The sequence below is a fragment of the Aotus nancymaae genome, unplaced genomic scaffold, assembly GCF_030222135.1.
Source record: "Aotus nancymaae isolate 86718 unplaced genomic scaffold, 86718_ANA_hifiasm-v0.15.2.pri h1tg000062l, whole genome shotgun sequence".
NCBI classification, from domain to species: Eukaryota; Metazoa; Chordata; class Mammalia; order Primates; family Aotidae; genus Aotus; species Aotus nancymaae.
The window spans coordinates 18,261,561-18,287,596 of record NW_026988476.1 but is presented as its reverse complement, the minus strand read 5'-3'; positions in this window follow the sequence as shown (position 1 = coordinate 18,287,596).

Below are 26,036 nucleotides of genomic sequence, written 5' to 3'. Positions count from 1 at the left end.
TTCTGGGTTCTCTATTCTGTTCAATTGGTCTAGGTGCCTATTTTTATACCAGTATCCTGTTGTTAGGTATTTATAGCCTTGTAATATAATCTGGAGTCTGGTAATGTGATGCCTCCCTCCAGATTTGTTCTTTTTGCTTAGGATTGCTTTGATGATCTGGACTCTTTTTTGTGGTTCCATATGAATTTTAGGATTATTTTTTCTAGTTCCATGAAAAGTGATGATGGTATTTTAATAGGAATTGCCTTAAGTCTGTAGATTGCTTTGGGTAGCATGATGACCAATACTGCTCAAAGCAATCTACAGAATCAATATCAATCACAATATTGATTCTTCCCATCCATGAGCATGGGATGTGTTTCTATTTACATGTGTCATCTACAATATTTTTCAGCAGTGTTTTGTAGTTTTCCTCATAGAGATCTTTTACTTCCTTGGTTAAGCATATGCCTACATATTTTATTATTTTATTTCGCACAGTTGTTGTAAAAGGGATTAAGTTTTTGTTTTGATTCTCAGCTTGATCGTTGTTGGTGTATAGCAGTGCTTCTATTTTGTGTACATCAATTTTGTATCCTGAGAAATTACTGAATTCTTTGATCAGATCTAAGAGCCTTTTGGATGAGTCTTTAGAGTTTTCTAGGCATATGATTGTGTCATTAGCGAGCAGTTACAGTTGGCTTCCTTTTCTTCCAATTTGGATGCCCTTTATTTCTTGCTCTTGCCTGATTGCTCTGGCTAGGACTTTGGTACTATGTTGGATAGAAGTGGCAAAAGTTGGCATCCTTGACTTGTTCCAGTTCCAGTTCCAGTCAAAAGGAATGCTTTTAACTTTTCCTTATAAAGTATGACGTTTGCTATGGGTTTGTCATAGATGCTTTTGTTACTTTGAGGTAAGTACCTTCTATGCCTAGTCTATTGAGGGTTTTTATTATAAAGAGATGTTAAATTTTGTCAAATTGTTTTTCTGCATCTATTGAGATAATTATATGTTTTAATTCTATTCATGTATGTATAATACTTACTGACTTGCATATATTAAGCCATTCCTGCATCCCTGGTAGGAAACCCATTTGATCATGACATAATATCTTTTTGATGTGCTGTTGGATTCGGTCAGCTAGGATTTTGTTGAGGATTTTTGCATCTTTTTCATCAGGGAAACTGGTCTGAAGTTTTCTTTGTTTTTATGTCCTTTTCTGGTTTTGGTATTAGGGTGATACTGGCTTCACAGAATGATTTAAGGAGAATGTACTCTTTCTCTATCGTTGGTAATAGTTTCAGTAGGATTGGTTCCAATTCTTCTTTGAACATCTGGTAGAATTCAGCTGTGAATTCATGTGTTCCTGGACCTTTTCTTCTTGGTAATTTTTAAATTACTAATTCAATCTTGCTGCTTATTATTGGCCTGTTCTGTGCTTCTATTTCATCATGATTTAATCTAGGAGGGTTCTACGCTTCCAAGAATCTATTCTTTCCCTCTAGGTTTTCTTTTGACAGAAGAATAGCTATTCCTGTATGCTTTTGGTTTCCATTTGTGTATAATATCATTATCTACTTCTTTATTTTGAATTTATATAAATCCTTATGTGTTAGGGGAGCCTCCTGAAGACAGAAGATATTTTGTTTGTGTTTTCTAATCCATTTTGCCATTCTGTATGTTTTAAATGGACCATTCAGGCCATTTACATTCATCATTAATATAGAGATGTGAGATACTGTTCTATTACTCATGTTAGTTGTTATTTATATACTTTAATTAATTTTAAAGATAAAACATATATATTATGTAGAACATGCTGTTTTAAAATATGTACACATTGTTGAATGGCTAAATCAATGTAATTACCATTGTATTGCCTCATATACTTATTTTTGACACTACCACTTAAAATTTAATTTTTTAGCAGTTTTTAAAAACACAATATATTGTTATATAGTTGCCATGTTGTACAATATATCTCTTGAACTCATTCCTCCTATCTAAATAACTTTTATGCTATTTTCCCAACATGAAAGGACTCTATTACTCACAGCACAGCAAGCAATTTGAGCATCATGTGTGACTAGGTTCTTCTTGCCCCCCAAATACCATGGAGGTGATAGAGAGGCAGGATCAAGTGAATGCTGTATATACAGTAGGTATGCGTTACAGCTGAGGAAGCTGGAGATTTGGAAATCCCAGTATTTTAGAGGGAGCTACTAGCAAGTCTGCTTAACCTTTGCCTCACAGAGAGATATGATCTTTATTATCTTGGACAGCTAACATTTCTGAACTTTTCTTCAGAAGGAGGCACTCTCTATCTTCCAAGGCTATTTGCTCAATAGTCATCTTTGAAGAGATAGTTCCCAACATAATCTCTAAATACCTCTATTCAAAGACGTACAGAATCTATGGAAAATTATCTCCCAACACATAGTTCCCAATAATCTTCTGGCAATAATAGGATTATTTGTCTTTTGAAAGAAGCTCACAATTGGAATATGACTGCATCTAGACTTTCTCAATATTAAATTCTTCTGAGGTTTATGACAAATAACTCTTGAATATCTATATACAAAGGACATGATTTGATTTGCTTTTTAGACTGGAGAAAATATTATTTCTCTATAATGTGTTGAATTAATGATCCACTAAACAGAATAGTATCAGGCTCCACACAATGAGGATCCAATTATTATAATGATTCTAATAAGTTTATTTAGTGATTAGAAATTTTTAAATAAAATATGCAATTTTTGTGAGATTTTACATCTTTTGTGTCAATTATATTATGAAGTTATAGTAAACAATAATCTGTGAAATGCTAGTGAAAACTGTCCCAATGTTTGTCTTGACAAGGAAAACAACAAAAAAGGTAAAATCTACTCTTATACACATGAAATATTTTTAAAATCTCCTCTCCAATTGCTATTATTCTCTGTGTAATTGATGTATGTGAGTACTCAGATCATCAATGTCTATTTTTAAATATGTTTGTAATTTTGCACATATTACAAATACAAAGTTATAAGATTTTACAATATTTAAACAAAATAGAGAAATTGCCTAATAGATATTGAATTAAAAAATATTGGAAAGGGGTTGATTTGCCTTACATTTTCCCTTTGATTTTCTTTCCCAGAAAATCAACATAACATTTGAAGATGAATTGCTAATGTTTGGCTCTTTAAGAAACTTATATTTTTCCCTGTTTTCTTCTGTTCCTCATTTCTTCCTTGTATTTGCTCAGATTTACATAGATTGGTTGCCAAAACATGCTTTTTTAAAAGAATTTAATTTAAGCTTTATACTTTCCCGGGAAAAATGATAGAACATAATACTATAGCTTAAAAGGAAGCTGACAGCAGGCAAGGTAAAAATAAGGTCTGAAAATGAAGCAATTGCTTTTTGGATAAAGGTAATCAGAAGAAGCCTGGTGGTAAATAAATTAAACTCCAATAGAATATTCCAAAGAGTAAGAAAGGGGAGGAGTATACTATTCTATTAGTGAGCATCAATCATCTGGTTAATATGAGTAGACATCTGTTCTATCTGAAAGTGCAATACATAAGGAAAATACTTAAAATACTGTATCTCTTTTTACAATTTAGAAAAAGGTGCCCAATGTTCTTTATTTTTTTGTGAACATTACTCAGCTTAGTTGTAGCAGTCAAGCTATGCAAAGGAATGCGGCTATGCAAACTAGGTGTAGTCACAGACTTTGTTCCTGAAATATGCTGTCATCCATACATAAATATGTATTTCAATTTTTCTATGGCCTTTTGCTTCTAACCATTATTGCATTTTTCTACTTTCCTTCTGTTTCTTCAGGTTGGAAATTACATGTAATACGTAGGTCCTGAATTACGCCTGCTTTAATTTCTGGATTTTCATCATTCAAGAAATGGCTCAATAACTCCTTGCTTGGATTTCAGTAACACCCCAGCAATGTTTATTTATATCTTTGATTCTTCCTTAAATGACACTTAGAAGAGCCTCCACCTTCTACTCTGTGGCTCTGATTGATATCATTAAAGGCCAAGTAGTCATATAAGATGATGATCTTACCATTTAAACTCCTATATACAGGTAAGAAGAAGTGGAATAAATGAAGTGAACATAGGTTTGATTTTACATGGGACTGAAAGGCAATTTGACTATTAAAATAGATGTGTTAGGATTATCAGGCTGTTTAATGAGTATTCAAATTTTAACTTATCTTTGAAAAGTAACAGAAATAAGCAATAGAAAATAACTAACAAGGAAAAAGATTGCTACTTTTATAGTTAAGAAAACATCTTTGTGTTTCCAGTGGTAAAAATTTAATTTTTATAAGGTTATCAGAGAAATTGGTTTGAAATGTAGTGTATTCTGATAGCAGATGAAGGCAGAGGCATATAGATTAACTTTCAAGGTGACAGTAATCATATTTTGAATTTCAGCCTTCATATCTGAACTGTAGAGCCATTAATACTCACAGATATCTCAAATTTTTTTTCTATTATAAACCTGAGCAAGGCTCTTAGAGTTTAGAAGCATGGCACATTCAAGGAGTTTCCTAGAAACACTGAAATCTGATTGTGAGGGAGCTACAGACAAGCTTTCTGGAATTTAATTTATTGCATCCAAATCCAATCTATCGAAGGCAATATTCTTGTTTAACTTTCCAAGATGCTTATTTATCTGACCAGACTTGAGTACTAAGGTTTACAGTTTTTTCCTGAATACTAATATAGTAAAATAGAAAGAAATGTATTTGAAAATGAACCATTAAGAAGCCAGAATAATACAATAAAAAGAATAATGAGAAAATACATGAGAATCAGGAAAGAGTTCTTTGATATATTTTTCCACCCTAATAATTGGAATTCTATTTTTAGCCTTCCATATTTTATGTTTATATTATTGAAATGCATTTAATATATATTTACTAATGATTTGTGATTTAGTCACTGAACAAAACAAAGGTCCTAGCCTTGATAACCTTAAAATTCAGTAGGAACCATAGAATATATGTGAACAGCGGGATGGGGAATGAGTAAAATAGCTAGCTGGGTAGATAGATAGATGAGTTATCAATATATAATATGTATAATAAAAAGCAAAATATCATCTGTTATATTAATTAAACTATAAACATAAAATAAGTTACATGATGTAAATGAGTTCACTAATAAAAATGCATCTTCAACTTTCCAATTATAAAGTGAATGTAAATTAAAATAATGTCAAGTACATCAAGAGCCATTAACATATTCACGTTTTCCATTCCTAGGGACTTCTCCTAAAATATCAATCTAAACAATAAAAAACTTATTTGGCTAAAATTTATTATACCGTGAGAGTGTCTAAAGAGCCTAAACGTTGAATAACAGCAGAAAAAAAAACTAATTTTTATGATTCAACTCAATGAGATATAATGCTGTCTTAAGGATAGTTTTAGTAACAGAGTAGTTATTAAGATAGTAGTAACAGAAAATGTGTTACATAAACGTGACTTCAATTTTACTAAATTGGGATAAAATTGTTTTAGAATTAAGAGGCTTGCAAAAATAATCCTAAATAGATATAGAAAGCTATTAATAAAAAAATACTAAAATCATTACTAAGTTAAAACGTGTAACATGCTACAGTAATTTTCATTATTAACTAAATATGTTGTGCTTATTTCCTTTTAGTAAATAGAAAAAAAACTTAGTTATTTCCCAAAACCTATTATTTTATGTGATTTTAAGTTTCTTAATTGCCCATTCTTTGGGCAATTTTCTTAAGATTAACACCTTCTGTTTAATAGATATTTGTGAGTTAAATAATTCCTTATTGTTGGATAGAATAAATAAATTACATGTTTAGTTGTACACATATCTCAAATTCCCTGTAGATGTAAACCTTTGCCATTTACCTTTTTCTATATCTGTATCTATAGCCATACTATATCTTTCTATATCTTTGTACCTTATTTTAAATTGTCTAATCAGCATTGTTCACACCCACATTTGCATTCTCCCCTACATTGCACGGGAAAACTTTGTAAATGCATGTTTTAGAATTTCTTGTCGGCAGGCTTCCAGGTTGGATTGTGCTAAGGAGAGGGATTCACATCAGATTTAGAAGTCAGAAAAGAAGACATTAACCTCTTCTGGCAGTGGTGAGCAGACATATGATAATTATATAAACTTCTACGTTCATATGAGATTCACTCACTTTGATGCTGCAGAATGGGACAATCATTACAACCAGCTTTGTGGAATTTCTGCAGTCTCCTCATCTCCTGAAAAGCAGTGACACATTTCTCTGACCCTTATTCTCCAAGCCCTTCTGACATTTTCCTGAGAACACCTAATTTTCTGTGTTATAATTCTTCCCTGTTAAAATACCTAGAGCATTTGGGAATATTTAGAATTATTTTCTGAAATACTTTGTGTATGACTTAATCCTGATAACAATTTATGTCTATGGCCAAATAACTAGCTCTCTGTGTCTATTTGTAACTATGTCTATACATAGTCTTCTGTGGAAGAAAAGGAGTTACTCAGAAATGTTAAAACTAATGCTAGAATTGCCTTTTAAACAATTATTTCCATGAATTCAAAAAGCTCAATTCATAGATGACTAACAGCTTCTCTAAAATATCTCTTATGGCAAATTGTTAGAGCTCACAATTTTACTCAGTGGTATGCAAACTTATATTTAAAGAGAAATTTTAAATAATTACTGAAATGTTATATTAAAAAGAAACTATTACTTTTAGTTTATTTCTGATTCTGTTCATAATCAAAGAAGGAGGTGGAATTATTGGTAAGAGCAATATTTTGATATTCACTTTACTTTCTTGGAAATCATTTGACAAATTTTAAATTTATAGTTGTCATTACATTTTTAGTCTACAAAATCCAGTAGCTATAGTCATTGCTTATGAGGAGAATATTTATGGCTATCATTTAAAACACCATATTGGTAGTTAATTCTACTCTCCAGGTCTTTTGATTGGAATTTAACATAGCCTTTGACAGCTCATTTATTTAAGTGGTAATTTTTTAAAACAGAACAAAAATCACAAACCTTTAAAATGTCCAATAGATTTAGGAGTATGTAATGTATTGGTATAAATATTAAATCTGCATCATATACAAAGTAATTAAAATCCTCTTGAAAGGAATAATTATATTGACTTAATTATTTTAATGGTTTGTGTTGTTCCAGACTACCAATATTAAAATATTTATACTGTGTGTCTAGGGACTTACTCTTGAACCCTATGACATTACTCTTGAACCCTACAGCAAGCTGGCTGTCTTTTTTACTCCTTTTTAACTCATATCTATGCTGTTCAGCTGCCCCAAATGCCTTCTCCTCAACGGATTCACAATTCTTAAATTACTCTTTGTTCTCTCGTAGCAAACTGTGTAACTCAAATTATTTGCCAGTGTGTCTCATTGCTATAGTCTCTTAAATATCTTTATTCTGAGTATGTTTTTAGAATATAAATATAATCATGCCATTTCCCTACTTTAACCTTTCAATCTTTCAAATTCTAACCCTTTGCTCTGAAGAAATGTTTAATATCTAAATATGATTTCTAGTACTTCTGCTCAGGTTCTTACTTAGCTACCATACCATATTACATTTTTAACTACCATTTATAACATTGTCCCTGCTTTAGACTGAATTACTAACTATTCTCCAAACATGTGAAGTTATCTTCAGAATCACCCTAGAATTTCACCTTCAGTAAAGGTGATTGAAACTGAGAGGAGTGGGATTCTAGAAGACATAAACAGGGCTGCAGCCAGTCACACTTCATGCATTGACCACTAGCTCTTTCTAAAAGAAATGGAGCACAGTTTTCAAAAGAAGTGATAGTAAAGGGTATATTTGCATCAGTGGTTGTTGACTACTGAGAGAAAGCACAGTTTTTAACAACAAAGAAGACACCTGATAAATTAGTTCTTATTCTTCTTTCAGCCACAATGTGTATTTAGCTTCCTGAATCCCTACAATAAACTCTTATGTTAATAGTTAACTGATTTTTGACAAGGATGCCAAGACAATCCAATGGGAGAAAGAATAGTTTTTCAGTAAATGATGATGGGGCAACTGGATGCCTGCATGCAAAAGAAGAAAGCTTGGCACCTTCTTTGCCCCATACACAAATATCAACTCCAAATACATCACTATCCATAGTTTTACTTCCTTACTCCATCATGATCACACAATAGTTGTTAATCAACCCTCTCAGGGAGGTGCTGTCCCAGAACTGTGAGATCCAGATTGCAGATCAGAACCCACAGAGCCAAAGGACTCCAAAATGACTGAATTTTCAGTTTACGCTGCCAGTCTGGTATTCAAATACGGCTAAAAACTTCCACAGAATTCTAGGATGTCAGGAGAAAAAAAAAATGTCTCCAACCTAGAAAGAGGGGATCTAGGGCAGAAGTTGGTTGTGTGTTCATAAGTAGCTACTTTTGTAAAGTATGAAACATTTTAAATAAACTGTTTGACAAAACTTCTAATATATTTTGATGAAATTAAAATCCCCTTCTGAGAAGTCATATTTTACCCTTTCAACTGATCTTCAGTATGTGAAGAATCTAGTAATATACTATTTGAATATTTGTATTTATTTGTATTTAAATATTTAAAGCACAAAGACTTTAACCAACCTTATGATTATTTTAGAAATCATAAAATAAGCAAATCCTTTCTTGTACCTGGTCTATAGCTGTTAGCCTCTCCATCTTCTTATAAAATAGCTTCTACCAAAGACACATGCTCAAAATGTATCTTTGGTAGAAGCTATTTTATTAAAAGTACTTTTTATATGAATTTGAAATAACTTGACATGTACTAAAAAACAATTCATCTAAGAAGTTAGTTTATCGGGTTGTTTTGCTAATGACAATGACTAGGTTAATGAATTAGTATCCCAAAGAAATGGAATAAAGATCATGCATCTACAAAAGTAAAAACTGACTACTGCAAGAAAGCATAGTAGGAGACATCTAAAATAATTACCTAATCAGGTATTACCCTATTAGTATTCTTTCCATTACAGGGCTTGCTTAGCTTTATTGTTAAGCTTACAAAATATTCATTTTTTCCTTGCATTCTACAAACTAAAATCTTTCAGTTCATTCATGGGTGTAAATATTTTTAAAAAACCAACGACTTCCTTATTATAATTTTCTTATTAACATTTTCTTCTATTCTTAAATTATTAAGTAAGGCTGTTGAACTTAATAGAGATTTGGAATTCATAGGCCAGACAAAAATAAATTCTAGAATTTGAGATTACTAGGTGATTTTAGCTTAACTGAGATATATGAGGACCAATACAGTAAGAATTGGCCTTCATAGCATAACTAGAGGACGTGTCATGGAAGTTGTAAAAGTTGTGTTAAAGATGATCGCACTCTCTGGACTTGAAACGTGAAAAGAATAAAGATATTGAGGTATTTGGCATGCATGTGGAAATGTACCTTCACAGGTGGTTCTTCTGTTGATTTATTTTGAAGGCCTTCTCAACTTTCAGATAATGGAGAGTGAGTGGATTTTTCAAAACAATGAATCAAAAGGTTATGTAGTATAGGTCAACAGGAGCTAGCAGAAAAAATATCTGATTCATTTAATAGCCCATTTAGATAAACCAAATTTAGTCAATAGTAGCTGTATATTTGATTTTGCTTATTTCTTCAAAAATACCATTAAACATCATTAAGATAAAGCCTCCTTTGAGGAGAGGGACCAGCTCCTTTGAGGAGCTGGGGTATTTTCTTTACTTTTTATTTTAAACTAATTTTGGATTTTTAAAAGACTTACAAAGATAATGGTACAGGTATACCCCTCACCTTACTTCTTCTAATGTTAACATCTTACATAACCATGATCATTTATCTGCTAATTTTATTTTGATGAGTACATGTCAGTGGAGAATTTAGGACTGCTAGAATAATCATCTATTCTTTCATTGTACATCAATTTATTCAATGGTTTGGTATTCCCATTCACTAGATTAAAATAGGGAGCATCCCAAAGAGGTAGTGCCTGCACTGTTATTGATGCTGGGGATAGTGCAGTAAACAAAATAGACAAATTCCCTGCATTCATGGAAATCAGCCCTAAGAGTGGCAGGCAATCAACAGATAAAATAAATAACACAGTAAAATAGATTGTGCTGAGTAGTGCTGACAAAATTAAAGCAGGTAATTAACATGACATTGCAATTTTAAATACTGTGGTCAGGAAAGGTCTCACTGATGTTAAATTGGAGCAAAGATATGCCAGGGTTTTATATATGAATTCTAGAAATATCCTGAGGAGTGCATTCAAGGAAGAGGGAACAGAATGAAGAATGAAGAACTGAGACAAGATCATGAGTAGAGAACTCAAGTAACAGAGAAGAGGGCAGTAATCACTGGAAAAAAAATAACAATGGCATGCCAGACAGGCTCCTCCATTTTGGCTTTTGTGCCTACTATTCCCTCTGCCTACAACATTCTTCCTCCTGATGTACACTTGGCAAAGTTTTGATCTTTCCCAAATCTGTGCTCAAATCTCATCTTCTCACTGAGGCTTATTTTAAACACCCGATTTAATGACACAGCTTGCCTATTCCTCTGTCCATCATTAGCATCTAGCATTCTGCATCCATCTTGCCCTGATGTACTTATTCTTGTTTTCACAGAATTTCCAGAGTATACAATGCATGGTTTAAATAATATATATTGTTTACTATCTTTCTTTCTTGCTTGAATGCAAGCTTATGAAAGCAGGCATAACTCTTGAATTTTTTCTGTGACATGTTCCAAGCCTCTAAAAATAGTGTCCACCCACCTGAAGATATTGGATTAACAAATCAATGAAAAAATGGGGAGGAAATAAATATTTGTTGAAAAAATAAATGAATTAATGAAGGGCTTTAAGCAGATGAATGGTGTAATGATTGAGATGTATTGTGTAGAATAACCTATAGGAGGATAATTGTGGAAGCAGAGAGACAAGCTATAAATGGAAGGAAAAGATATTGGTGGCTTGACCAAGATAGTACCATAGAAATAGTATCAGGATGGTCAGCATCTGGATATACATATTTGGTGATAGATTGGATATAATTTATAAGAGAAAGAAAAATTAAATATCATGTCAAGGATTTTTCTTGAAATGGCTAGATAGTACTTCATTTTACTGAGATGGGGGTTGGAAGAGATTCATGGTGGGAGGTGGAATCAATAATTTCAGACTAAATTTCATTAAGAAGACAAGGTTAGTCAGAGTAGAGAAGTGCAAGCGTTAAAGTCTGGACACTCCAATATCTGGAACTGGGGAGATTATGGAGAGACCAAAGTAGCATGAGGAGAAATAGCCATTAAGGTAAGAGGCAAACTATTAGTGAATGAAGTCCTGGAAGTTAACAGTGGGAGTGATAATTTGTGTCATTTGTTACTGATAAATCATGTAATGTGGATTATTTAATGAATGTTTAATGTGAACCAAGTAATATGGAGATTATCTGTGAGCCTGACAAGGCATGAAACCACCCCTCACCCTCCCACCCACGTAATCTTATTTCTGTTTTCCTGGAATACAATTGCTACTGATGTTAGCTTCACAAACATTTCTTTTCCTCCACTATAAAATGGAATTTTAGCTATCATTTTAAAATTTCATTCATTTGAGCTTTGGCCAGTGAACTTCCAGACTATGGCTATGGGTTGCTAACTTTTGATTTGAAACAACAACACACACACACAATTACACAGGCAGCATGAATCAGAAAAGTCTGTTTTTTAACCTATTTCTGCAACACAGTAGCTGTGTAACATTGATCAGAATCTCTATAGGTTTTAGTATCTTTATACACAAAGTAAGGAGAATGGGTTAAATTATTTCGAATCAACCACTCCTTCTAAACCTGAAAGGAGGTCCCTGGACATCAAGTGCCCTGTGGCTCAAGTAATGATGTGAGAATTGTGCAGAAAGGACCAGAGAATCTAAAAAGAGCACATGAAACTGCATCAGATAAATTTTGCCTTTAGTCAGCCATGGGCACCAGTCCTCATTTATTTGGGCTGCCTCAGGAAGTTTACAACTCAGTGTCAGCATCAGATCTTAATTTCACAATGAAAGCCTACAAATTTTATTATAGTGCATATTGTCACTACTAAAATCTCATTAAGATCTGCAATTACCTAATTGAAGTATAGAATGATGTGCAATGTTAATAAAATGACAATGACACTCAAATGTCACTTTTAAAGCAATAACAAATTTTAAAGTATCTAAAATTTTATGCTACTATGTATGATGGGCCATTCATTTTTTTCAATAAATGTTTATTATCTCAATAAAGTCAACTTAAATTATTTGGGGGAATAGAGCTCTACCACAATATAGGTAACATGATCATTTTACTCCTCTATATTACCTTGCTAGAAATGATTAAATCAATTAAGTTAATATTTTATGTTTATACATACCTTGGTTTTATTGAAAACATTGATTTAAAATTAATTAAATGTCCTCCCAAATTTTTATTAGCTTTAGACCTATTAAAACGGGGGCATATGAGGGCATTTAATCTAAAAGAAAGGAAAAGTGACAAAAAATTTTAAACCCCATAAGCCTAATAATCCACTAAATATTTTGTGGTTTCTTCTGACTTTTGTGAACTTGTTCTAACATTAAATGAATGACCTAAATTGTGCTTACACCTGAAAAAGAAATAAATTACTCATTCAAGTGTATAGGCCATAGTGTATTACTTCTATCCACAGAAGCTTCAAATATTTATTGATCGATACATAGCACAACATTATTCAATTCTCAAGTCACAAAATCCTGAGTATTTCAATTAATTTCTCCTGTTAAAATACATTTTAATTGATGATTTCAGAAACAAACAGTAGTGTAGGAGCCTATAGGGAAAAGTCTGTCATCGCAAATAACAATAGATGTGGTGACCTAGTACTCTTAAGTCGTAATAATGGAATTCTATTTTGATTCCTTTATAAGAAAAACATGAATATACACAGCTTGATTGTAGAACACTGTGAGACTTGAGGAAATAATGTGATATAGTAGATACATAAGAGTACAGATTTTACAGTCAGATAATTCTCACTAAAAGTCATAGTTACATCCACCACCAACTAGCTCTCTGATCTTGGGCAATAATCCTGAGAGCAATCCCCAAATACTTCCTGCATTCAAGTATCTGTCACAGTCTGCTTTCTAGGGACCATAATCTGTAACATGAAATATACCCAAGAAGTTTTATTAAGGCCTTTAGAACTCGGAAGAGGAGTTTGGTGGTTTTGACAGTTTTGTGTAAAGGAACGCAAAAGTTATTAAATGAACAACAGTCAGAAGCACATCCAAGTCAAGGAGACGACCAGTTGAGAAAAGAGGTTGTGGAGACAGACTGAACAGTGAGTAGTTCTCAATAGTGGAGCTGAAACTGAACTGAACACCTCTTCAAGAAAAGGCCACCTACCATCTAAGTGCAAACAATGACCTCAGCATAGGCTATCAGGGGTCCAGGGATACCTACCCACCACCAGCATGTGGCCAGTCATGGAATCATGGAGATCTCTGCCCCTCCTATCCTATTAAAGAAAAAATAATATTTATTGATGAACTTTTAATAAAAATGATTTGCCCTTTATTTTCTAAGAAAGTACATATGAGGTGGGCATATGTCTTCTATAAATGTTTCAATAAAAGCCTATGTGGCTGAAATTTCCTGCATAACAGGTTCTTTTTATTTAATGATTTAATCTTTTGTTAGATATAAAGTTATTTAGCATTTTTTTCTTTTTGTGTTAGCTTTTGTTAATCAGTTTTTCTAAGAATATTTCTGTTTCAACTAAAGTGTCAAATGTACTACCATAAAGTACTTGCTCTTTTTTTTAACTATCTATTTAATGACTGTGGAACCTAAAGTGATCTATCCAATTGAATTCTTGATATTGTAATTTCCTTTCTCTCTTTATTCTTATTCATTTTGTGTGTGGGTGGGGGCAGTTCTCAATCCTATAATCTCTTCAAATAACTAACTTTTACCATTATTACTTTTCTCTGTCACTTTTTTCATACTACCAATTGTTTATATTTCATTTGTGTTAAATAATACTTTTGTAACATTTTCACATAACTGTTGATATTTTAATTAATTAATCATAACTATGAAAAAAATTGAAGTTTTACAAAGGTAGATACTGCAAAATTTTAATTCAAATTCTATCTTCCCCCGTAACAGATGTCAGCAAACTGTAGCCTGAAGGCCAAATCCAGATTTCCTCCTATTTTTCAAAATGCTTTCATTGAAACAGAACCACTTGTATTTGTTTGCATATTCTGTCTGGTTGCTTTGGCATTATAACAGTAGGCAGAGTTGAGTAGTTGCAACAACAATCCTAGTGGCTTGCAAATCCTAAAGAGTTACTATTATTGATCTTTACAGAAAAAGTTTGCAACTCTTTCTTCTGTTCCATATGAAATATGCCATAAGCATATTGATTAATTATAACTAAGAGGTTTAGGAAAGTTGATTTTGAGTTAGATGTATTGTTATTTTTCTGTCACAAAATTTATTTCCATCCATAATATTCATATTGAGAACCTCAACAAGCATAAGTTGAATACCTTACTCCATGCATGGCTATGTGCTAGGGTAGGAAATACCTGATTCATCATGTTTCTTCATATTTACTCATATTTGTATTCAACATAAGGAATATTTACAAATGTACAAAGCACCTTAAAGGCATATCAAAGGCACAGAGACTGGAAGAGCAGATGTTTCTTGAGCAGGTAAGTTAAGGCTCTTAGAGAAGTTGATATTTGATGAGTAAGGCTTTACCAGCTGGATAAGAAAGATGAGGCAGTGAAGTCAGGGCAGGAAGAGTCAGCAAGGACATGAGTATGAGTGGATGAGGTATGGCCTACTGCATATTTCACCTCACCTCTGTATTCCCCACTCTATTGCACATGGAGTTTTCTATATTCCCACTTTGTTTGGCCTCACCGTAGCCTAACTACTTTATTTTGGGGTGGCCCTCCCTTTGTTTAAAAAGTATAGAGATTGACTGTTAGGTTCAGTGTTGCTGCTATGTTGTGAATTTTTTTTTTAATTTTAGGAACTGACATTTTAAATTATGCATTGCCTAAGCACTTTGAATATAAGACATTATAATTTAAATTTTTCTTTACATAAAACAGTTGAATCCTAGGAAACAATACTTAAATATCACTTAAAAAACAAACACTAAATCAATTATTTTAAATAAAATGCATCACTGTATTTGAATTATCATTTTGTTCAAGAAAGAAATGTGCTATCATATGAGGCTACATGGTTAACTTTCAAGTAAAATGTTTGTTAACTGGAAACTCATACTTTTGACAGCATTCCATTTCAAAGTATATTTCAGGAAATATTGCTATCAAATAATATATTACTTGTCTTTTTGTTTAATAAAATGAACTAATGGGTAATATAATGGAGTCAAGTAAGTATGAGGAATTCTTATACCCTACATTCTATTCTTGCTTGTATATTCTGCTAACTTGCTTATTAAAGCCTCTAAAAAGTCTTCAAGTAAAGGCTATTAATTTGGCTAAACTCAACAGTTACTAAATTAATAGAGTCACTGAAGTATTTTTTGACTTTCCAAATTCTTTTTGGCTTTAAAAAACAAGACTGGAAAACACAGCTCTATAGTACTAATTTCTATTGTCCATGTTCCAGAATATTTGGCATTAAAAAAAGCTGTTTTTCTTTTCCCTATTAAATTTCTTCAATTTGTTTCTACAGTTCTTTAATCTTAAATTATTCCTTTTCATTCACTTTTAGTTGCAAAATGCTTTTTGTTATATATTTGTGAAAATGACCTGTAATTTTTGATAATAGAGAAAAAGATATAATTATTTTCAATTTTTGTATTTAAAAATTATATGCATTACTTTTTATCTACAGAATTTCTGATGTATTTTATAAATATTTATATTTTGATAAAATGAATGATAGTTTATTTACCTAGGTATAGTTATTTGCAAATAATCTTATTTAGGTAAAAATAAGTAGTAAAATTATATTTTAAAAAGGAAATCTGGAAATATATGTGGTAAAGGGTTTGACCAATGGCACTTATGTAATCGGTATACTACATATGTACGGCCTTTTCTCAACTTCAAAATAATGAATTCTATCTTTTCTTTTCAGCTGTGTGTGGTCCTGTTAAATCAAGTTAGATATATTAAAGCTACCATCTTTTCAAACTTCTAACCTGGGAAATCTTAACATTAATCGTGAACTCAATGAGCCTCAATGGACCTGGGGTTCCCTCCTTCTCATAACTCTCTAATGGATGGCAGAAGCTGGAAGCTGATAAAACGCAGCTGATCTGGGACTAGCTCCAAATTCCTGCCACCTTACTTAGTTGTTTTTTTTCTTGGAATGTGACCCTCTCTCTCAGGAGCTGTTTTCCTTTCAGAGCCAGTTTTCTTATCTCTTAATCCATTACTTTCTCCCCTCTCATCAGAGACCTAACCATACTATTCTCTGATGGGTTTCTATTTTCAGATACTAGTCTGTGCTTACCAGTATTTACTGACTTACTTCTCAGGTCTTTTCTGCTTCTCTTGACTTCTTCCTAAATCTCTGCTACATCTTTTTCACTCTCTTTCTGCTTTCCTGAAACCTATGTGGCAAGGCCCACATCTGGAGTGTTGTGCCCATGACAATAAATCTCTCAGTTACTCCTCCCAAAGCAAGAGTCATATTCCCCCTTATTTCATTGGCCTCACATCCTAACTAATTCAACCTTTAATTCTCAACTTTAAAGTCACTTTTGAGAATCGTGTTTCCTCATCCTCCAGATTACAGTTGAAAACTGCCGATACATGTTCAATGTATTGTAATAATATAAACATATACTATAATAATAGTAGAATATTATAGTAACTATATTAGTATATTATGATAATATATTGAATATGTATCAGTGGTTTTCAACTAATCTGGAGGATCATAAAATAACATGTGTTATAAAAGTAACAATATAAATGATAAAATAAGTGCTAGACTCTTAGACTATCTCCTTCATATTACTCATCACAAAGATGACTTTATTGAGTATTATTCTATATCACCATAGGGATCTCACCTGCCTTTTTTAATGCTGTATCTTCAGTATTTAGAGTAGTGTCTAGAAAATAATGGATGTGCAATGAATGTTTGGGGAATTAATGTTAAATGCCAGGATTACCTAATGTAATTTCTCTTTTCTTAAACTAGAATATTGCCATTCATTATTCTTATTTTTAAAGACATATATCACATATACTGTTTTATTTTTGAAGCATTAATATGCTGTACCACTTTAGTTTATTCTAATAAAGGCTTTGCAGGTCTCAGTTCACTACAAAAGCCTGAGTGACTCACTATAAAGTACAATTATCAGAATGAATAGAGTCCTGATTCATATTCTATTTGGTATGTGCTTCTTTGGTGACTCTGACTATGCTTTACTCTACTTAGGAATATTGAGAAAATCTAAGGAAGTGGAAGTTTGCAAAATTCTAACTGGGTTTAAAAGAAAAAAAAAAACCTTACAGATAATAGCACTTACTCTGGAATCATATTCATTTCTGAGCCTTCAATCCTTTGGGGAAATAAATGTTAGGGAGCTGCCAGGCATGCCAAGTCACAATGAAAGTTCTGGAAAAATCAGAGTCAATCTGGAAATCCCTTGAATTATTCTGGAGAGACTCATACACTCTATGGTAACTCATGAGTGTGTGTAGCTACTTCTTAATGTCCTCAGGGAGTATAGTATTGAAAGCAATTGCCACAACAGTACTTGCAGGGCAAAGAAGTTGATCTATTGATTCTGGGTTATGCTTTATGGTTTAGCTTCACTTCCCTGCAAGGTTTCTGGCTGACACGTAAAATGATATTTGTGTTTCATTATGAACTTCTTCTCACCTATATTTTCTACAATATACACACATATATAAAATATTTTCTACAATATATGCACATCAGTGTGGAATTCTTAAAAATATCTACAGAACAACTCCACTAAATTCCTGAGAATATTCCTATATCTGCCTATTATGAGTCATTTTTTCTATCCTGGGAAAAGCAGAAAAGTAGATAAAAAGAGAAGTAGAATATGCCATCTGTAGCCAGTAATAGTTAGATTTAATTCTCTGATGGAATTTCATCTTAGAAAACAACCAGATCTTGTGTGCTGTACAACTAATATATATGTTTAAAGCATTACTTGGCTAAAAGTAAACTGGAAAATTTCCCAGTTCACTTAGGAGAAAATTATAAGCTAGAAGGCAATGAAAGGGGTCAAAGTTCCAATAACAGCTCTAGGAACTCAGCCTCAAGTCCAGAATAAGGTGACAAACTGAATCTGAATTTCATATATATGGCCAGGGCCCCAAAGTAATGAATGTAGTACAAAGTAAATTATGCTACAATTCCCACCACACAGACACACACAGACACACACACAAACACACACACACACAAATGCCAATAATCTCCATCAGTGACAACACCACTGATTTAGACCCTCAGGATTCTCACAGATTAAATGGAATGAAACACACATTTAAAATTAAAACAAAAACAAAGATAAATACAAAATCTAATGATCAAATCAGCAAACAACATCATACAGTAAGAACCCAAAGAATTCAAATATTGGAAATATTAGAACATGGAATACAAGCAGTTACATAGCAAATTGTTAAAAAGAAAGGATTTTTTAAATGATCAGAGTATAATAGAATACTGGAAATGAGCAGAAAAGATACAAAAATGACTAGAGGCTTATAAATAGATGCAATATGCTGAGATTTAAATCTCAATGAAGGGGTTAATTGATAGATTCTTTTTAGAATAAAAGATAGAATTACTGAACTTAATGATATATTTGCTTGTTTGGTATGTTTGTTTGTTTTTGAGACAGGGTCTTGCTCTGCAGCCCAGGTTGGAATGTGGTGGTAGAATTGTAGCTCACTGCGACCTTGAACTCTTGGATTCAAGCCATCTTCACATTTCAGCCACTCTAGTAGCTGGGATCACAGGCACCACCATGATCAACTATTGTTTTTGTTTTGTTTTGTTTTGTTTTTTAGTAGAGAAGAGGTCTCACTATGCTGCTCAGGTTGGCCTTGAAATGCTGGGCTTCAGCAATCCTCCTGCCTCCATTCAAATTGTTGGAATTACAGGCTTGAACCACAATGCCCAGCCTTCAAGATATATTTAAATACATCATCCTAAATTCAATAGAGAGAAAAGTAGACAAAATATATTAAAAATAATATGACATATTTATGATAAAATTAAAAATGTAAGTCTATAAGAAAGAAAGTCAATTATAGAATTCAGAGATAATGGCTGAAAACTTTGCAGAACTGTTGAAAAATACATACATCTACAATTATAGATACCAGGATATATATCAAATAGGATATTTTAGTAACAAAGTTTAAAAAAAAATATAGAAAGATTTAAACACAGGTATCTAAAAGGAGTATGAAAGAAAGATAGACTGATAATGGTTGCTTCAACAGCAATAATGGAAGGGAATTAAGTTGAATAATTTTTTCGAAATGCAAGGAAAAACATGTCAATCTGAGATTGTATTGTGTACCCATAATTACTGTCTAGAAAGGATATGGAAAGAAGATATTACCATGGAAAGAAAAACTGAATTTATCACCAACATATCTTCTGCTAAAGCATATTTTTAAAAAGTAAACTTAAGATGGAAAGATGCTGATTCAAGAATGATAAAATAAATATACAAGAGTGAATGGTGAGCAAAGACAATTATGTGTGTGTATGTATACACATATATGTATATAAACAAAAGTTTGTAAATAATAGAAATAGTAATAATAATGCCTAATATTTAGATTTAAGTATAATGACAAAAAATATCCAGACAATAATAGAATGTGTGTCAGAGGGAGTGATTCAAATGAGGTGTTCTGAAATCCCTGTTTCATTTGGAAGATAGGTGATACATAGACATAATTTAGACTTTATTTCTAGTATGCAAGGTAAAATTTCAAAGATGATAAAATATTAGAAGTAGGATATAATTACAATTGATAGAAAAATGCATGTCCTACAAATCCAACAAAAATAGAAAGCAAAATGTAGTTAGGGAGAAATAAGTCCAAATATGTAGATCATTACAAGGAAGATAATTGAAATAGGAATTAAAATTTAGAAATTGTCAGATGGTATAAAAATTATGTCCATAAATAAGCCATTTATGAGAGACACTTATACAAGTAGGCTGAAAGTTAAAATAATAGAAAATAGCATTCCAGGTAGATACTCAGAATGAAAATTAAGATAGTTATATTGATAGCATACAAGTAGAGTATAATGCAATGCAAACAGCATTAATAAGGAGAAAAAGGTTTACCTCATATGTATCTAAATACTTTAATTAATAAGGCAAAATGAATAAAATAATAAACAAAAATCATTAATTAATGATAAAAAATGATACAATAAAAGAAAATTAACAAGGTCAAATGTTGGCTATCAAAAAGATCTGCAAAATTGATCAACACTTAACTAGACTGACCAAGGGAAAAAACAAATCTCAAATCAATAATTTCAGGAATAAAAGAGGAGTTGTCAGTTCAGTTACTAAAAATGTTGAAATAAGTATAAGTATATATTGTGAACAATTTTTATACCAACACATTTGAAAATTTAAATGAAACAGAAAAACTCTTCAAAAAATACCACTTATCAAATTTAATACAGATGAAACAGAAATTCTGAATTGTACTATATTCTATTAATTTGTTCTCACACTGTTACAAAGAATTACCTGAGACTGAGTAATTTATGAAGAGGAAGCCTGACTGGAAGGCCTCAGGAAACTTACAATCATGGTGGAAGGTGAGGGGAAGCAAGGACATCTCCACAGGGCAGCAGGAAAGAGAGTGAAGAGGGAAGTCCACACACTTTTAAACCATCAGATCTCATGAGATTTCACTCACTATTATGAGAACAGCAACAGGGAAATTTGCTCCCATGATCCAATCAATTTCTACCAGGCCCCTCCTCCAATTTGACATAAGATTTTGGCAGCGACACAAATCCAAACCATATCATGTATCTGCTCAAGAAATTGAACATGTTTTCAGAAAACTTTCCTTAAAAAACAAACAAACAAAAAACACCCAATAGTGAATTCTGTAAAACTTCTAAAGAAGAAATAGCACCAATCTTACAGAAACATTTTGAGAGAATAGAAGATGAGTAAACATAGCTCAACTTGTTTTGTGAAACCAGCATAATCCACGTATTAAAACCTGACAAAAACAATATGAAAAAAAAAGTACAGATCAGTCTCCTTCCTAATGTGGATGCAAAATATCTTAAAAATATATTGATAAACTAAATTACAGAAAATATATAATGGATGATACTTCATAACTCAATATGGTTTATCTTTGAAAGTCAAAGAAATTTGACTATCTATTGAAAGTCAAAGAAATTTGACTATCTATTGAAAGTCAAAGTAATTTACTTTATTAACAGAATAGCAAAGAAAATCATGTGACTTCTTCAATAGAGGCATTTATAATCAAAACTCAACAAAAAGAAATAGAAGTGAACTTCATAGAATGACCTAAGGCCTTAAATCTGGTATGTTATTTAGTCAGAAAAATTTAAGTTAATAATCCTAAACAAGAAAGGATTTGTAAGATGATCCAAACTCCAGATTCATGCTGATAGTACATTGACTTTTATAGTAATTGAGGATATGTTGCTACTTTAGTTAATTTATGCAAAGAATAATATGGTAGTTTACACTTTTGGAATGTATCACAAACTGTGAGTCTTTCAAAGTCATTCATTTCAACTCACTTTTCTATTTTGCACTAATTGTATAAAATCCCAATTCAAGGGTCATTCAGTGTAATAAATTAAAACATCTTGAGATTACTGATAATATAGAATGTTTATGTATTGAGTACCTATGATATGTCAAGCACAGTGCTAAGTGATGTGGAGTTACTCACTTAAACTCCACACCTTTGGGAGGTAGATGCAGAAATCAGGAAAATGAGGATTAGATAACTCTCAGGTGATTTGCTCTGAATCCCACAGTTAGGAAGTACAAATTTAAGTATTCAAACTCAAGTGTGTCTAAACCCAAAACCCAAACTTCTAGGTAATATATCTGATGACATGAAGCATTACCTACTACTTGTTGAAATTAGTATTGAACTGAGTTAATGTCTACAATTGTCAACATCTCCATTTTACAAAAAGTAAATGGTGCAGTGCTTGTGCCATATCTGTGCCATATATAATTCATATAAAAGAATAAATGTAGTATCTAGGGATATTGTGGAGCATAATAATAAAGGTAATGACAGCTAAAGCTACCCTTGTGCTTCCTCCTGCCTCTGCCCTGGCATCTTTCTCTTGACTTTAAAATAATGTCACCTCTTATGCATATACACATTGCTTATTCGTGTTATTGATTGAGACTTATTAAAATGTTACAATACTGTCTGTGTTCTACTGAACCTTTTTTCTTTTTTGAGACGGAGTTTCGGTCTTTCACTCAGGCTGGAGTGAAGTGGTGCGATCTCCACTCACTTCAACCTCCACCTCCTGGGGTTTAAGCAATTCTCCTGCCTCAGATTCCTGAGTAGCTGGGATTGCAGGCACATGCCACCACACACACTGTTTTTGTGTTTTTAGTAGAGACAGACTTTCACCATTTTGGCCAGGCTGGTCTCCAACTCCTGACCTCAGATGATCCGCCTGCCTCAGCTTCCCGAAGTGCTGGGATTACAGGTGTGAACCACGGCGTCTGCCTGTTGTTCGTTTGTTTGTTTGAGTCTGCTCTGAGGCCCAGGAGTGCAGTGGTGCGATCTTGGCTCACTGCAACCTCTGCCTCACATGTACAAGTGATTCTCCTGCCTCATCCTCAGTAACTGGGTTTACAGGCACTTGCCACCACACCCGACTAATTTTTGTATTTATAAGAGACGGGTTTTTTCCCCGTTGGCCAGGCTGGTCTCAAATTCCTGACCTCAAGTGATTCTCCCACCTCAGCCTCCCAAAGAGCTGGGATTACAGGCACAACTTCTTTTTTAAATTAACCGTGTCAGTTTCATCCAAGTTGTTGCATATAGCCCTATTTCTTTCACTGTTGTCATCTAAAAATATTTCATTGCTTGAATAAAACACAGTTTATCTGTTAATTTTTCCATCATTGAATATTTGTGTGGCTTTTGGTTTTTATTATTATGAAAAAATCTGCTTAGAATATATCTCCTGGTTCATATATCAAGAGTGTCTCTGTATTTCTATATATCTGCAGGCTGAAGATACATGCACAATTTCACAAGATAAAACCAAATTGTTTTGCACAGTGGTTGCATCAATTTATATTCCCACCATTGGTGTGTAAGAATCCCATTTGGTTAATCTTGTCACCAAAGTTTGCAATCTTCAGATTGCCTTTCTTAATTCATGAATTTAGTGTATATAAGGTGCTTTTCCTTATTTATACTCTTAGAATGAATTATAATTAGACCAAACATATTTTCATATTTATTCTCTATTTTTATTTCTTCTGTGAAATAATCACATATTTCTCTCTTGTAATATTTTCATGTCAATATTTGATTTCTTTATATGTTTTCAACATTAATATGTTATATTAGTTGAAATATTTTCATGTTTTTGATTTGAGATATTACTTTGTCAACACTTTCTCAGCAGAGAAGTATTTATAATATAATCTAGTTAAATTTAGCATTATTTTCTTCTATAATTACCTGTTTTATGGATTGCTTAAAAAAAGTCTCATTACTAGAGATGTAACTAATTTTTATATAAATTTTAAACTTTACCATAACCTTATTATAAATATAGTAATCATAAGACTTATTATCTAAACCAGGTTTACAATTTTTGCAACATCTTATTACAAAAATTTATATCAAAAAAGATTAATACTGTGTATTCAATATCCAATTAAATTTCTAATATAAAACATATATCTAACATTTAAATGCTATGATTATTATTTTAGCCTGATTTATCACTTACCTATCAATTATCTGATTTTTAATGTATTTTAAATATGTTGCAGGCAACAGTACAGTTTCCCCTAAATAACTTCAGCATAAACACCATTAACTAGAGTTTGAGATTTATTTACAGTTATTTTCCTTTTCCTTAACATTGACATACAATGAAATTAGTATATTAAGTGTATCATTTGGTGAGTTTTGATTTATGCATATACTTATGTGATAATTTTTTTTTTTTACAATATGCTTTTCTATTGTATGAAGATACTGCAATGTGTTTATCCATAAGCTTCTTTATGTCCATGTGGGCCAATTCCAGCATTTGCCTACTTTGATTTAAAATCTTAAAAACGTTCTTATACAAGTATTTTGGCAAACAAGATTTTATTTTGAGGGGGCACATATCCCTGTGTAGAATTTCTATGTTCTAGGGCAGCTGAACATTCAGTGTTACATGAAACGATTAAACATTTTTCCACAGTGGTCTACCATTTTATACTCCCACTACTTAAATATAAGAGTTCTGGTTGCTCCACATGTTTATATTAGGTCTTGAAGTTAGGTAATATAAGCTTTCTTCTTTTTCAGGATTATTCTGAATATTCTAAATCCTTTGAATTTTCATATAAATTTTGGAATCAGTTTGCCAATTTTATTTTTTAAAAAAATCTCTGGTATTATGATTGGCATTGTGCTGAATGTATAGATCCAGTTTGGGTGAATTGACATCATAATAATATTGAGTTACTTGATCTATAAAAATTGTCAATCTCACTACACTTGAGTATAAAATTTTATCAGTAATATTTTATTGTTTTTAATATACAGAGTTCTAAATATTTTCTTTTCTGATACTATAGTACATTGAATAGTTTCAGCTTTTATTTTTGTTTATTTTTATTTTTTAATTTTTATATTAAATTGAGGGGTACATGTGTAGGATGTGCAGGTTTGTTACATAGGTAAACCACATAGGTGTGCCATGGTGGTTTGCTGCATCTACCAACCCATCGCCTCAGTATTAAGCCCAGCAATTAGCTATTTTTAATTACTAGTATATAAAATTATGATTGATTTTTGCTTCCATCAATCTTTCAAAAGTCACTTTTTAGTACTCTTGGTTGTTTTGTAGATTCCTTGTGATTTTCCATACAAACAATTATATTCATTAAAAAAATTATTACTTTTACTTCTCCCTTTCTAAACTTTATGCCTATCATTTCTTTTATTGTCAATTCCAAGGCTGACTGTAAAGGAGTGTGGCCATTTTTCTTTATCACTTAGAGGGAAAATTTTTGGTCTTCCCCATTTAGTGTTACCTGTAGAGTAATTCCAAGAAGGAACTAACTTTCATTCATGTTGTATCAGTAGTTTCTCTCTTTATATTGCTAAATGTCCATATCATTGAATGGACATTCTAAAGTTTGTTTTTCATTCACCAGTTGATGGGTATTTGGATTGTTTCCACTTTGGACATTATGAATAATGCTTCTATGAACGTTCATGTGCAAATCTGTTTGGATATATGATTTCATTCTTCTTGGGTAGATACCGAGGACTGGTATTGCCAGATCTCATGTTACATTGGTATTTAACTTTATAAGAAAGTGCCAAACTATTTTCCAAGTGTCTGCACCATTTCACATTCTCACTATCAATGTATTCATATTGTAATACATTTTGCCAGATTTTGATTTTCTTTTTTAAACCAGATGATTCTCAATCTCTTCAATCTTGTGAATAACAAAAAACAAGTTATCCATTATTTGTTGTTAAACTTAGAAAATATAAGCATTTACTTTTTCTTCAAACACTAATCTTAGAAGCTATAGTTTTCCTATGTAAGTATTAATTCACTAGATTTACATTCCAGACAGGTAACTGGTCTGTTTAATCCTTGCTATAGTCCCAATAACTAGTCTAGGGACTGACACTTTAGAAG